Source organism: Accipiter gentilis, chromosome Z (genome assembly GCF_929443795.1).
Source record: "Accipiter gentilis chromosome Z, bAccGen1.1, whole genome shotgun sequence".
Lineage (NCBI taxonomy): Eukaryota > Metazoa > Chordata > Aves > Accipitriformes > Accipitridae > Astur > Astur gentilis.
Window position 1 is genome coordinate 22,204,589 of NC_064919.1, and position 15,274 is coordinate 22,219,862.

Genomic DNA, 15,274 nt, shown 5'->3' on the forward strand with positions numbered 1-15,274 from the left:
GCGGGTCCCCCCCCGTCAGGCGCCATCAGCTGCCGCCGGTGCGGGCGGCGGGGCCGCGCAGCTCTCCCCGAGGATACGTCTGGCTGCATTGCGTCATCCGTCTGTTTTCTGGGGTGGAAGTGGGGCGTTTCCGGAGAGGCCGGGGGTGCTGCCAAGCAGCTGCGGGGCGGCGTGCGGGGCGCCGGTTTTGTCATCGGCAGCGCGCGCTGTGCGCGGTGTCGGCTCCAGGAAAAAGCAGTCGAAGACCTCATAAACAAGAATGCAATTACGGCATTGCAGTTTCCACAAGCACTTTGCATTGCCAGTCGACAAATAACCAGCTACTTTAAAGGCGTCTTGCCTATTGCAGCAGCGAAGTTCCATTATTTTTTCCCCACTGTGATGAGTGGCAGGGCAGGACGATCCGAGTCTAGTTCTAGGAAAACGCAGCGTTGTCGTGCTTGGATAATTTTTAAGGGATTCTATCTTCCATGTGAAGTAATAATCGGTTAAGCAATAATACCAGGAATTAGTGTACCCTGGCATCCTAAATTACTTGTATAACTTGACTGTGGGGCAAAAGAAACCATCTTTATGTTTACAGTCTTAGGGTTATTAGGTAGCCTAGCAAAAACTTTGTGCTGCCATAAAGTCCTTGTGTTTCAGTAATGTGCCTACTCCAGAAAGATACCGAGTCACGACTGGCAAACGTCAGGAGAGGGAGAACCCCTTTGCTTTTGCAGTTTATTCTGTTTCTGAAGCACTGTTCAATGTGTTTTCTTATTTCTGTGTTGAAACTGCCTGAGGTCGGTTCGGGCTGGTGCTTTTTGTTGTGGCATCTTCTATTCTGTAACACTGCATTTGGCACGACAACTCTCTAGGTTTACAGTCTGAGTTCTTAAATTTCTATTACTGTCAGCTTCTGCAAACCCGGTTGTAGATGGTTATTAAAGAAGACCTGAAGGCAGACCTCTGAAAAGTGATTTTGGCTAGGCAGGATACATGATCACAGAAGATGACAAAAAATGTACAATTCACCTGGCAGCTTCTTTTACTTGAAAGTTGATTTCTCTTGGTGTGATTCCTGTAAATAATATCTTCTTCTGGTGACTTACATGAGTTTGTTCCATATCATAGTGCTGCAGTTTGTAACCAGAATAAACTGCTGTATAAGTAAATAAAGATTTTAAAAAATAAGTTGTTTATTCTAGAAATTAAAGCCAGTAGTGCTTTGTGGCTGAAAAAACTAAGTAAAATTATCCCTTAGTGGGCATGTTCTTTTCCTTACAACAGTCACCTATATTTCACCACTTTTTGTTCCCTTCTATTTTTGGCCTTTCTTTACTTCATATTTTCCCATATTTTGTCTTTCTAACCTTTCTAATCCTGTGAAAGATTTTTTCACTTTCATTCTTTCCTTCTCTGCAGGCCAGTGCCCCAGACTGGTATCTTCCTCTAAGGACAGTCTTCACAGTCAGCTTCTTTCCTTTTTAATTCTTTTTGCTTTATTATCTACTGCTTACCTGAATAAAGACTGTTGTCATTTTATCATCAGTCTTTTTTGGAAAAAATAATCTCAAGTCCCAGAGTTCTCTCTGTTAGTCATGTTTTCTGTGATTTTATTAATTTTGGTTGCCCTTCTCTGAACTCTTAATTAGCCCTCACCCTTCTTTATTGACAGTTGTCTGTAGGTGGGTAGACTACATCAGGGCAGGCTGCTTTAGTGTTTTCTACAACCGATTTACTGCGTGTTTTCCTGCATATTCTCTACTTTCTTCTTGTGAACTACTGATGGAAAAACAATCACTTCTTCTAGTAACTGTTCCTGGATTTGCTTTTTGCCCATTTAGCAAGCTTAGCTGGTTCAGCACAGCGTCAGACAAATGCCAGAGCCAGCACAACAGAATGAGAGAATGTGGCTAACAATGCTGGTTTATGGGTGTTTGTGTCTGCACATGGCAAAGCATGTGGGATCTCTGCTTTTGGCAACTGCTAGCCATTAAATCAGGTCACCTATCTCATGAAACTTTATCCTTAGACATTCTCTCCCAGCCCTAGCCTGACTTTTATCTCTATGTTACAGGTATTAACTGTGCCAAGAGCCTCATCACCATTAACCTTTCCCCGTAAAGACTTTTTTTTTTTAAAAAAGGAGAGTGGGAGGAAGAGAAAAAAGACATTAAGAAGACAGTAGGACCCCTTGGTCTTATCAGCTTCATTTGTTTTGCAGTACACCAAGCCTTTCTCTATTCTTCCTATTGTCACCAAAGACTGTTTTCTTTTGACCCTTTCATAGTCTTGCCTAGTTGTGTCTCATCTTACACATTCCGCCTGTCCAGGTGCCAGGCTACAGGCTGTGCCCTACTCTTACGCCCATACGGGACAGCAGCAGTGAGCAGAGCTGTGGGAGGTGTGCTCAGGGAGAGGAACTCCTCCGCTTAGTGACAGAGCTTTGGGAGGATGTGAGTGGGTTGAGGAGTATCAGGGAGTACGAGAGAGAGAGAAAGAGACTACAGGAATCACACCCCACTTTTGCTGGGACAGACCTGTCGGGAAGACAGGACACACGATACAGGGGATTCCCTATCCTCTCTTCACCCAGCAGAACATGGTGACTTAAGGGATGGGGGCAATGGTGGCAAGTTCCTGCCAGGCACAGCAGGCGCGTCACCTCTGTGACCACCCCACCTTCCCAGGTGCCCTTGCACAGTAGGTATGAGGCTCTGCAAGTGGAACCGAACAATGATGAGGATGATGGTTCATCTAGGTCGCAGGTGTCACCAAGGTTAAGGTGGCCTATACCCTGCATCAAAACCACTTCCATAAAGAATAAAAGGCAGGTCATTGTCATAGGAGACTCTCTTCTGACTCGAACAGAAGGCCCAATATGCAGACTGGCCCACTTCCTAAGGAACTCTGCTGCCTCCCTGGGGCCCAGGTTAACGATGTGACGAGGAAACTTCCTACCCTGGTACAGCCCTTGGGTTATTATCCATTGTTGCTTTTTCGTGTAGGTAGTAATGAAGTTGCAATAAGAAGTCCAAGGGCAATCAAACAAGACTTCACCACCTTGGGACGACTGGTTAATGGATCAGGAGCAAAAGAAGCGTTCTCTTCTATCCTTCCAGTTGCAGGAATTGATGAAGAAAGAAACAGGAAGGCCCAGCGGATCAATACCTGACTCTGAGACTGGTGTGACTGGCAAAATTTGGGTTTTTTTCGTCATGGGTCGATCTACACAACACCAGGCCTGCTGGCGACATATAGGGTACACCTGTCTTAAAGGGGGAAAAGGATTTTTGCGAAGGAGTTAGTAGGGCTCGTTGAAAGAGTTTTAAACTAGGTTTAAAGGGGAAAGGGTTAAAACCAGGCTTGCTAGAGATAAGCCTGGGAGCAGCAAGCCTATGTTTGAGGGATGGTATGCTAGCGAGGTCCTTTGGTCTGCTCCACAACGTGTTGATTGGTGGCTTGACCCTGCCTAGACAGCAGGTACCCACCAAAGCTACTCTGTCACTCCCCCCCTCAGCTGGACAGGGGAGAGAAAATACAATGAAAGACTTGTGGGTTGAGATTAGGACAGGGAGAGATCACTCACTAATTACTGTCATGGGCAAAGCAGACTTGACTTGGGGAGAATGAATTTAACTAATTACTAATCAAATCAGAGCAGGATAATGAGAAATAAACCCAAATCTTAAAACACCTTCCCCTCACCCCTCCCTCCTTCCCAGGCTTAACTGTACTCCCAAATTTCTACCTCCTGCCCACCAGCGGCACAGGGGGACAGAGAATGGGGGTTGGTGTCAGTTCATCACACGTTGTTTCTGCTGCTCCTTCCTCCTCAGGGGGAGGACTCCTCACTCTTCCCGTGCTCTGGCGTGGGGTGCCTCCCATGGGAGACAGTTGTCCAGGAACTTCTCCAACATGAGCCCTTCCCATGGGCTGCAGTTCTTCACAAACTGCTCCAGCATGGGTCCCTTCCACGGGGTCTCGAGTCCTGCCAGAAAATCTGCTCCTGCATGGGCTCCTCTCTCCACGGAGCCACAGGTCCTGCCAGGAGCCTGCTCTGGCATGGGGTCCTCCCTGGGCTGCAGGTGGATATCTGCTCCACCGTGGACCTCCCTGGGCTGCAGGGGGACAGCCTGCCTCACCAGGGTCTTCACCACGGGCTGCAGGGGAATCTCTGCTCTGGTGCCTGGAGCATCTCCTCCCTCTCCTTCTTCACTGACCTGGGGGTCTGCAGGGTTGTTTTGCTCACATGTTCTCACTCCTGTCTCGGGCTGCAGTTTTTGTTGCACAGCAGCTTTTCCCCCTTCTTAAATATGTTATCCCAGAGGTGCTACCAATATCACTGATGGGCTCGGCCTTGGCTGGTGGCAGGTCTGACTTGGAGCCAGCTGGCATTGGCTCTGTGGGACACAGGGGAAGCTTCTGGCAGCTTCTCACAGAAGCCACCACTGTAGTCTCCCCCTGGCTACCAAAATCTTGCCACACAAACCCAATACAACAGTTTTCTAGTTTTTATCAATAGTACTATTCATGACTACAGTTTACATGAATTAGGCATTACAATAAACTTTCCAGTGACATCTATACCATTTGGTTACATGTACTACAGGTGTCAGCAGAGAAGAAATAATCTTCCTACCTATTCTGAAGAAATGTATTTCACCATTTGGTTCTCCCTTTTCCAGAATAATGAAGGTTATTGCTCTTCTAATTCAATCTTTCAAATAGCCTTCAGCTGCCCCTCTTCTTAAATTTAAATTTTGTCTGTTTAAATGATGGTTTTGCTCTTCCTGAGCATATCAGTTCATGCATTGAGGATCAGTGATTCCAATTCTAAAGTTTGCCTTAAAGACAGTATTTTATATCCTTTTCTCATTTTCAACCTCCATATAAAGCATGCTTTTACTGAAGTTCTGTTTTATGGTGAAACAAACAAAACATTTAAGAACACTTCCAAAGTATTCCAAAGTGTAACCAAACAACCACAAGAAGAGTAGTTCAAGTTACCCCTTTAGAACACACATTATACTTGCATGCCATTTTAATCCCTGCTACAAAGGGATACAGCTATTTACCAAACTCTGTGCTTGAACAATCTGCAAGTGTTAAAACTGATGCAAGACAAGTTAAAAAAGAATTAAATAAAGGATTCTAAGTCAATTAATAGCTACCCTAAAGTTATTCATTAATTAATTCAGAAACAAATATGATGCATTTTAAGCTGAAAACACTGGAAACAACATTAAGCTAAAAGTACCAGTTATTTTTTTAATTGGGATTATATTTATAGAACACCCTCCAACACAAATAGTGAATGAAACAATAAAAGCTTCCAAGCAGAAGGATCTTCAGGACTAAGCTACCATGAAACAAGATGCCTGAAAGGAGAGGATAATTCATCACTGTTTGAATTGTGTCTGACCTGTTCTCAGCTATGCAAATGATGATGCTATTCTATCTTGTTAGAGGTGACAAGGGGAAATCTCTGAAGCTATCATAGCATGCTGTGGAACCTCAGTAATGCCACAGTACAGCCAATTGACTACTCATCTGATCTGTAATGAGAAATGGAATGTTCCCATTCCATTGGGAAACAGAATGTGTGCCTGATGAGAAAGGACTGATTGCCTTGAGTGGGGTGAACCTGCAAGTGGTATAGATCACTTACCAATCTTATCACCCTCTGACCTTATTTGAAAGCTCACACCCCTAGCATTTTTAGTATAAACATACATTATTTGTTGGAGCGGCGGAGGAATGCACATAAGTCGACCCAATATGAGTGATAGAAGTGATTCAACTTTATTTGCATGGATAGCTCATATTTATACAGTTTGCAATAATTATGCCTACTAGTCCTAATATGATTGGTACATTGCTAATGTTTATTCATTACTAAAACACACCCACTTGTGGTTGGCAGCTACGTGTGTTCAGTAACTTTCTCATGAGAACTTCTTCAAAAGTTACTTGTGAAGTTATGCCAAGGTCACACCGTCCCTGTCTTTCTCCTGATAACAGCGAGACCAGCTGTTGTTTTTCTCCCAATATCAGTAAAGCCAGCTATTTTCAGCCAAGGCCTAGTCTTGTTGCTCAAACTGACATTCTTTCACACAGAACTCTGCTCGCACAACTTTTCCACAGGCCCATGTCCTTTTTCAGCAAGCCACTTCCCAACAATTATTAAAAATAATACCAAAGCAAACATTGTCTCTCTATATTCTTATTAAAGAGAGAGCCAAACATCGAAGACATGCTAGTTGTAATATCCAATGCCTTAATTTGGCTTGGCCACTAGAATGATGAAAGCCATGTAGGAACAGATACGTAACATGTGGATAAACAAAATGTTCAAAGAGGTAATTTTTGCAGGAATAACTCAATCCTCTTAGTTGTAAATTTAGACAGAAATGCAACAAGTACAGATCTTTTGATGTTAACAGAAATAAATTTTAAAATGCTTATTTAAGAAAATGGGTAAAGAAGGCAGAGTAAGTAACCTTGTAAAATGAGGGACAACTTAATATATGGAGACAAAATTAATATGCGATATCAATGGGAAGTGAAGCTGGGATTGAAAAAATAGCCAAGCCAAGGAAAATAGTTAATAATTATGAAGAACTGTTATAAGTCAATAGCCTCTAAAACAAGAATATAAAGAATATATGATTTTGACTAAAGCATTTAATAATGGTAGTCATAATTTATTAATTCAATAATTTGTTTAACCATTGGCTGTATGAAGAAAGTTTCATAACCAATGCTAACTTAAATATTGTACCTAATATTCACTACTTGATTTGCTTTTATGACCCACATTATCATTTGTATTTACATAATTTTAGTTACATTGTTTCTTTAGAGATGTGGGATAAGTGAAGATAGTAATGAAGCACAAGATACTGGATGAACTCTATCTTCCTCATGGAAATTGGATTATAAAATGACAAATGAATCTTGAAAGTGCTACAGTTCTAATTCTATTGCTAGAAGAGAAGCATAATGATGTTAATTTGCCTAACGTGCATTAAACAAACTCAGAAAATGGAAAAACACATTGACCTTCATATAGTGTTAAAGAAACTGACTGCAGTTGAAACACAGTCTGTTCTATGAATAAAACACTTTGATTGTTCTTAGTGATGATTTTTTGACTGTTATATCCTGGGGTTTTTAATTGTATATTTTTCAGATAGATTAAAAACCATCTCACAAATTATTAAAAAGGAGTGCACTGCATGGCAATAACATTTAAGAACTTATTAATGCAATCATTGTCTTTATATGGTTCTGTTTAGATGCCCTTCCAACTCTAATTATTTACTGAAGCCTGACAGTCATTAGGTTGTCCCAGTCTGGGGTCAAAAAATGCCTTTAGAAAAAGGCATAACATATTTCAAGAAAGCAGATTTTACTGAACTGAAAGGATAAATGGGTAACGTTTCTTTGGGAAACATGTTTATTAGAGAAGTGGTTTAGGAGAATTCATAGGTCCTAGAAGAAACTAAGAATGTACAAGCAAAGTATTCCAGTGCAAGGAAAGGGAAGAATAGTTCTAGATAAATTAGCTCTTCAGTGGTCTAGGCTAGTTACTAAGGAGAAGTATGAGAAGCAACCAAAAATAGAAGATGGCATTAGAATCACAGAATCACAGAATCATTTTGGTTGGAAAAGACCCTTAAGATCATCAAGTCCAATCATAAACCTAACACTTCCAAGTCCACCACTAAACCATGTCCCTAAGTGCCACATCTACACATCTTTTAAACACCTCCAGGAATGGTGACTCAACTACTTCCCTGGGCAGCCTGTTTCAATGCTTAACAGCCCTTTCTGTGAAAATTTTTTCCTAATATCCAATTTAAACCTCCCTTGGCGCAACTTGAGGCCATTTCCTCTTGTTCTATCACTAGTTACTTGATAGAAGAGACCAGCACCCACCTCACTACAACCTCCTTTCAGGTAGTTATAGAGAGCAATAAGGTCTCCCCTCAGCCTCCTTTTCTCCAGGTTAAACAGCCCCAGTTCCCTCAGCTGCTCCTCACAGGACTTGTGCTCCAGGCCCTTCACCAGCTTCGTTGCCCTTCTTTGGACATGCTCCAGGACCTCAATGTCTTTCCAGTAGTGAGCGGCCCAAAACTGAACACAGCACTTGAGGTGCGGCCTCACCAGTGCTGAGTACAGGGGGACGATCACCTCCCTGCTCCTGCTGGCCACACTATTTCTGATACAGGCCAGGATGCCATTGGCCTCCTTGGCCACCTGGGCACACTGCTGGCTCATATTCAGCCAGCTGTCAACCAACACAAGCAGGTCCTTTTCCACCGTGCAGCTTTCCAGCCACTCTTCCCCAGGACCCAGCACTCAGCCTTGTTGAAGACCTCATACAGTTGGCTTCAGCCCATCAATCCAGCCTGTCCAGATCCCTCTGTAGAACCTTCCTACCCTTGAGCAGATCAACACTCCTGCCCACCTTGGTGTGGTCCACAAACTTAGTGAGGGTACACTTGATCCCCTCACCCCAATCATTGATACAGATATGAAACAGCCCTGGCTCCAATACTGAGCCCTGGGGAACACCACTCGTGACCAGCCGCCAACTGCATTTAACTCCATTCACCAGAATTCTTTGGGCCCAGCCATCCAGCCAGATTTTTACCCAGCAAAGAGTACACCTGTCCAAGCCATGAGCCTCCAGCTTCTCAAAGAGTATGCTGTGAGAGACAGTGTCGAAGGCTTTACTAAAGTCCAGCTAGACAACATCCACAGCCTTTCCCTCATCCGCTAAGCTGGTCACCTTGTCATAGAAGGGAAGGAAGTTAGTCAAGCAGGACCTGCCTTTCATAAACCCACACTGACCGGGCCTGATCACCTGGTTGTCCTGTATGTGCCATGTGATGGCACTGAAGTTGATCTGCTCCACAACCTTCCCTGGCACCAAGGTTGGACTGACAGGCTTGTCCTTCCCCAGATCCTCCTTCCTGCCCTTCTTGTAGATGGGCATCACATTCGCTAACTGCCACTCAACTGGGACCTCCCCCGTTAGCCAGGACTGCTGACAAATGCTTGAAAGGGGCTCTGTGAGCACTTCCACCAGCTCCCTCAGTACCCTTGGCTGGATCCCATCTGGTCCCATAGGCTTGTGTGGTGACTGAATTAAGCGCTCAAGCTATCTGTACATGATTCCATTTATTTCACTAAAAGGATCAAACCTTTACATGTTTCAACAAAGCTCTAGAAAGAACTACCAGCATACAGCCAATACTACTAACACAGGAGCGCATATCTAGCTCAACTGGGATGTTTGCCAGTCCTTAGAACAGTTAAAGATAATAACATTCCATACACATACGCACGACTGTCTTCAGCCACATCTTCCCAGGCATATGCAAGGCCATCCTCCAACCTGACCTTGTAAAGCTAGTTCTTCAAAGGCTTGGCAAACATGCAGCACAACAAATTCTAACGTTCACTCTTGAAAACAAATGCCAGGTGTTCTGAGCTGCTCCCACAAGTTGTGTGTGTCTAAGTGATATAGCAGGTCGCTATCCAATTCTCTTTGGATTATGGGGGCTTCATTTTGCTTCCTGCCCTGTCTTCCAGCTCAGGTGGCTGGGTACCCTGAGAACAATTGGTGTTAATATTAAAGAATGAGGCAAAGAAGGCATTAAGTACCTCAACCTTTTCCTCATCCTTTGTCACCGTGTTTCCTCCTACATCCAAAACCAGATGGAGATTCTCCGTAGCCCTCCTTGTGTTGCTCATATATTTATAGAAACACTTTTTATTGTCTTTTACAGCAGTAGCCAGATTGAGTTCTAGCTGGGCTTTAGCCTTTCTAATTTTCTCCCTGCATGACCTCATGGCATCCTTGTAGTCCTCCTGAGTGGCCTGCCACTTCTTTCAAAGGTCACACACCTTTTTTTCCTGAGTTCCACCCAAAGCTCTCTGTTCAGCCAGACCAGTCTTATTCCCCGCTGGCTCGTCTTTTGGCACATGGGGATGGTGTGCTCCTGTGCCTTCAAGATTTCCGTCTTGAAGAACATTTAGTCTTCCTGGACTCTTTTGCCCTTCAGGACTGCCTCCCAAGGGACTCTGTCAACCAGGCCCCTAAACAGGCCAAAGTCTGCCCTCCAGAAATCCAAGGTGGCAGTTCTGCTGACCACCCTCCTTACTACTCCCGAGAATTTAAAACTCTATCATTTCATGATTGCTATGCCTGAGATGGCCTCCAGCCATCACATCACCCACAAGCCCTTCTCTGTACACAAACAACACGTCCAGCGGGGTGCCTTCCCTAGTTGGCTCACTCACCAGCTGTGTCAGGAAGTTACCTTCCACACACTCCAGGAACGTCCTAGACTGTCTTCTTTGCTGTATTATATTTCCAGCAGACATCTGTTAAGTTGAAGTCCTCCATGAGAACAAGGGCTAGTAATTGCAAGACTTCTCCCAGCTTCTTATAGAGTATTTTGTATGCCTCTTCATTCTGGTGCGGTAGTCTGTAACAGACTCCCACCATATCTGCCTTATTGGCCTTTCCCCTGACTCCTGCCCATAATCACTCAACACTTTATTTGCCATCGTCAACCTCTAGATAGTCAAAACACTCCCTAACATGTAGGGCTAACTCACTGCCCTTCCTTCCTTGCCTATCACTTTTGAAGAATTTATAGCCATCCATTGAAGCACTCCAGTTGTGCAAGTCATGCCACCATGTTTCCATGATTACAGTTGCATCATAGTTTTCTAGCTGCACAATGGGTTCCAATTCCTCCTGTTTGTTGCCCATGCTGTGTGCATTGGTGTAGATGCACTTCATCGGGGTGTTGATCCTGCCATCTTTTTGGGGGGAGAAGCTCCAATTCCTGTGTGACTGTTTTCCGGTGCTTCCATGGTTTCTAACACTTCAACAATCCATGTGTCTTTGCTGCTGCATGAATCTCCATCCCCTGCCTCCACTGAGATGGCTAGGGTGCTGTGGGCATTAGTACAGGGACATTTCAAACATGCTCCAGTGTACTCAGTTGTATTGGGTTTGCATGGCAAGGTTTTGGTAGCCAGGTGGAGACTACAGTGGTGGCTTCTGTGAGAAGCTGCCAGAAGCTTCCCCTGTGTCCCACAGAGCCAATACCAGCTGGGTCCAAGATGGACCTACCGCTGGCCAAGGCCGAGCCAATCAGTGACGGCAGTAGTGCCTCTGGGATAACATATTTAAGAAGGGGGAAAAGCTGCTGTGCAACAAATACTGCAGCCCAAGACAGGAGTGAGAACATGTGAGCAAAACAACCCTGCAGACCCCCAGGTCAGTGAAGAAGGAGAGGGAGGAGATGCTCCAGGCACCAGAGCAGAGATTCCCCTGCAGCCTGTGGTGAAGACCCTGGTGAGGCAGGCTGTCCCCCTGCAGCCCAGGGAGGACCCCACGCTGGAGCAGGTGGATGCCCAAAGGAGGCTGTGACCCTGTGGGAAGACCGTGCTGGAGCAGGTTCCTGGCAGGACCTGTGGCCCCGTGGAGAGAGGAGCCCATGCAGGAGCAGATTTTCTGGCAGGACTCGTGACCCCGTGGAAAGGACCCACGCTGGAGCAGTTTGTGAAGAACTGCAGCCCATGGGAAGGGCTCATGTTGGAGAAGTTCCTGGACAACTGTCTCCCATGGGAGGCACCCCACGCCAGAGCACGGGAAGAGTGAGGAGTCCTCCCCCTGAGGAGGAAGGAGCAGCAGAAACAACGTGTGATGAACTGACACCAACCCCCATTCTCTGTCCCCCTGTGCCGCTGGTGGGCAGGAGGTAGAAATTTGGGAGTACAGTTAAGCCTGGGAAGGAGGGAGGGGTGAGGGGAAGGTGTTTTAAGATTTGGGTTTATTTCTCATTATCCTGCTCTGATTTGATTAGTAATTAGTTAAATTCATTTTCCCCAAGTCAAGTCTGTTTTGCCCATGACAGTAATTAGTGAGTGATCTCTCCCTGTCCTAATCTCAACCCACAAGTCTTTCATTGTATTTTCTCTCCCCTGTCCAGCTAAGGGGGGGAGTGACAGAGTAGCTTTGGTGGGTACCTGCTGTCTAGGCAGGGTCAACCCACCACAACTGTTAGATGAATTGGATCTGAAAAGGTGATGGACAGTTACATATATGAGAAATGAATGGAAAGTATCCAGTGGATATTCCTAAATTAGGTACAAAAGCAATGGCTTTGTTCCCCTCTCAAGTCTAGGACTATCTGGAACTCTATGATAAAAAGTTAGAGCATCCTGAAGAATATTGGATTATATTCTAGATGTCCCTTAAGCGTGCCTGTGCTGTGATGCTTCCAGGACTGTTCATGTAACTTACAGATTGTTCCTGTTTCTTTCCAGACCTTTTCAGTAAAAAGTATCAGGTCGGATTTTGTGTGAAAATGTCTGTGATGGGAATTCCTAAGACTGAAGATGGCTAACAGCTTTTAAAATCTAAAAATGCCATCATTGGATACATTCCTGATGGTCTTCTGCCACATGGTCTCCTGTTATTTGGCTGCTTACTGCCCACCTAGTAAGTATTGCTAATACGGAAGAATCAAGAATTGCCAAACCCTAATTATTTTCAAGAGGAAAACTTTAAGTCAACATTTCAGGGCGGGGAGAAAAAAGCCTCAGTAAAAGTGAGCATATTTCAGGGGCTCTAGTTTTCGGTGCTCTGGTATTTTTAGAGACTTTTGCATTTTTCGAACATTTAACATACTTGTCTAGAGGTGAGACATCCTAAGTGTTATGCTGTGACTGAAATTTAAACTGAAATAATTTCAGCAAATGGCATTCCCTCGTGATTACTGATGAAGGGACTCTCTTATCTCATCAGGTTCCCCTCATCACTCTCATACGCAGGAAACTCTTTGCATCTTGAAAGAACTAGTAAGTTAAATTTAAACACTAAGTTAAACTGAGGGCCTAATTCAGAATCCATGTGAGTCAGTGAGAAGGTTTCTTTGAAGGGATAACTAATAGTGGATTTTGGATCTTGTCCCAAGTGACCAAGGACATACTCCTACAGATCTGCAAGCAGAAGGGTCATCCGAACAGTTCAGGTCATATTTGAACAGCTAACACAGTGGATTGTTGTTATTTAACCAAAAAGAATGATATCATTTTGGCTTGTGTAACCTGGCAGGTCAGTGAAAAACTGCAAAACTTGATCTCCCAAATCTTAGTTCTTTTATCTATACACTAGGCCTTGCTGGTCTTAATATAAATCAAGACATTATCTTCCTTATTCAAAGAGACCATTTGTAAAGCTGAACATGCTGTGTAATATAAGAAAGGAGAAATTAAGGACAAAACCATCAAAATAATTCTCCAGTCTGTGGTCAGTGACTGCAAAGATGCTAAAATGATATACTTTTTAGAACGTTTTAAGAAAAAGACACTTGGGTCTGGTATTCCAGTTTGGATTGCTACCACATCCACTGCTGATAATGGGACATGGGCAACTAATTAATTTATTTAGACTTGATAGGTTAAGAGTAGGCAGAAACACATCTGATGAAAAACAAGAGAGAATAGGGACTCAGAGATGACTTGGACACTGCACAGGACTTTGGATCAGCTTGTCTGTGCTGAGGTTGCACAGTAAGTAGTCTTCAGACGTTAGTGAAGAAAAGAAAAAGGATAAGAAGTATGTTCAGTACAACAACCTTACTTCCCAATTTCTCTATCACAAGTAGCAATGTAAATTTAATTGTAAGGAGGCAAGTGGAAGAATTCAGAGTAGGTGTTAACAAATTGGTGGGAAAATGTAGTTATGTAGTCTTAATAAACTACTTACAACAAGAAGCACTAGTGCTGTTCTGCCCTGAGGGAATGATATTGATCAAAGACTGCTGGCACTCAGTCACCTTCCCAGCTTGGGGATTATATTCCTTCCCATAAATGCGTGATTTCTAAGATTCTATCTGTGCAGATGCACAACATAATATTCTTGACAAATTCACTAATATTCTGGGGCACTCAGGTACATAGAAAAAAGCCCAAATGAATGTCAAATACATGTTGGTGATTGTGACACTAAAATCAAGTGATGGAAGTCACATGCTAGGATCTGCTTTCAAATATCTGTATACATGTATAATAAGTCCTTACAGAGGATTAAATTAGAAACTAGTCTTTGCTATATGGTATGAAGAACAGAATATGGAGCATCTATTTAACAAAAAATAACAGGTACGAATGTTCTAGCTCCAAAGACCAGAATATTGGAAGTGTGCTAAAGCCAATCCTTAAGGCAGGGATGACGTCATTGTGGTGATCACAGAAAGTGATACATGGAAAAAGAGAGTCCCAGGGAGTTTACAGTCTAGCAAGCAGTAATCTATGCTTGCATTTGTATGCATTTCCTCACAGAAACTATCTCTGTAACTGGTAACTCTGCCAGGGTGAGTTAGAATCTGGTCTTAGATGGACCAGATGAACAGAGAGTTAGAGACAGGATTTTTAATCCCATTATGGAGATGGATGACTGTGTTAATGGAAGGACTAAATGACTTTCCCAGGGATGCATAGGAATGATAAAGCCATGAATTTAATCCTCTTTTCCACATTCCACTATGGTGTCCTATCCAGAACAGTACTGTATCTAAAAAGTTACTTTTTGAGCTAATTGTAATGTGTTGTGAAGTTCATTAGATGCTAGACAGCATATGCTCTGTCATATATTTCTAATTGTTGTGCAGGGTGCAAGGTAACTGCTTTTTAAGTTCCTAAATCACCAAAAAGATGCAAAAAAATTGCAACTATCATACAAATGAATAGACTTATTCCTCCTCTCTCACAAAGTTTGTGTAAGTTACTGTTTGAGTGAAAAGTACTTATGAGACACTTAAATATAGGATATAGAATCACAGAATATTCTGAGTTGGAAGGGACCCATGAGAATCACTGAGTCTAAATCCTGACAGGGCAACCAAAAGATAAACCATCTCCTTCTTGAACACCAACAGGCTTGGAGCTATGACTACTTCCCTGGGGAGCTTGTTCCAGTGCTTGACCACCCTCTCAGTGAAGAACTTTTACCTAATATCCAGTCTGACCTTCACCTGTCACTAAGCCATTCCCTTACGTTCTATCACCGGACACCACAGAAAAGAGATCAGCACCTCCCTCTCCACTCCCTTACCACCTGTACCAAAAAGTTGTCTTCAACCTGCTTCAGGAATTTCCTGGACCTCTTTGTGTCTGCTGTATGAGTGTCCCAGTTAACATCTGGGAAGTTGACGTCGCCCCTAAGGACAAGGGCAACTGCTTTAGAGGGGGG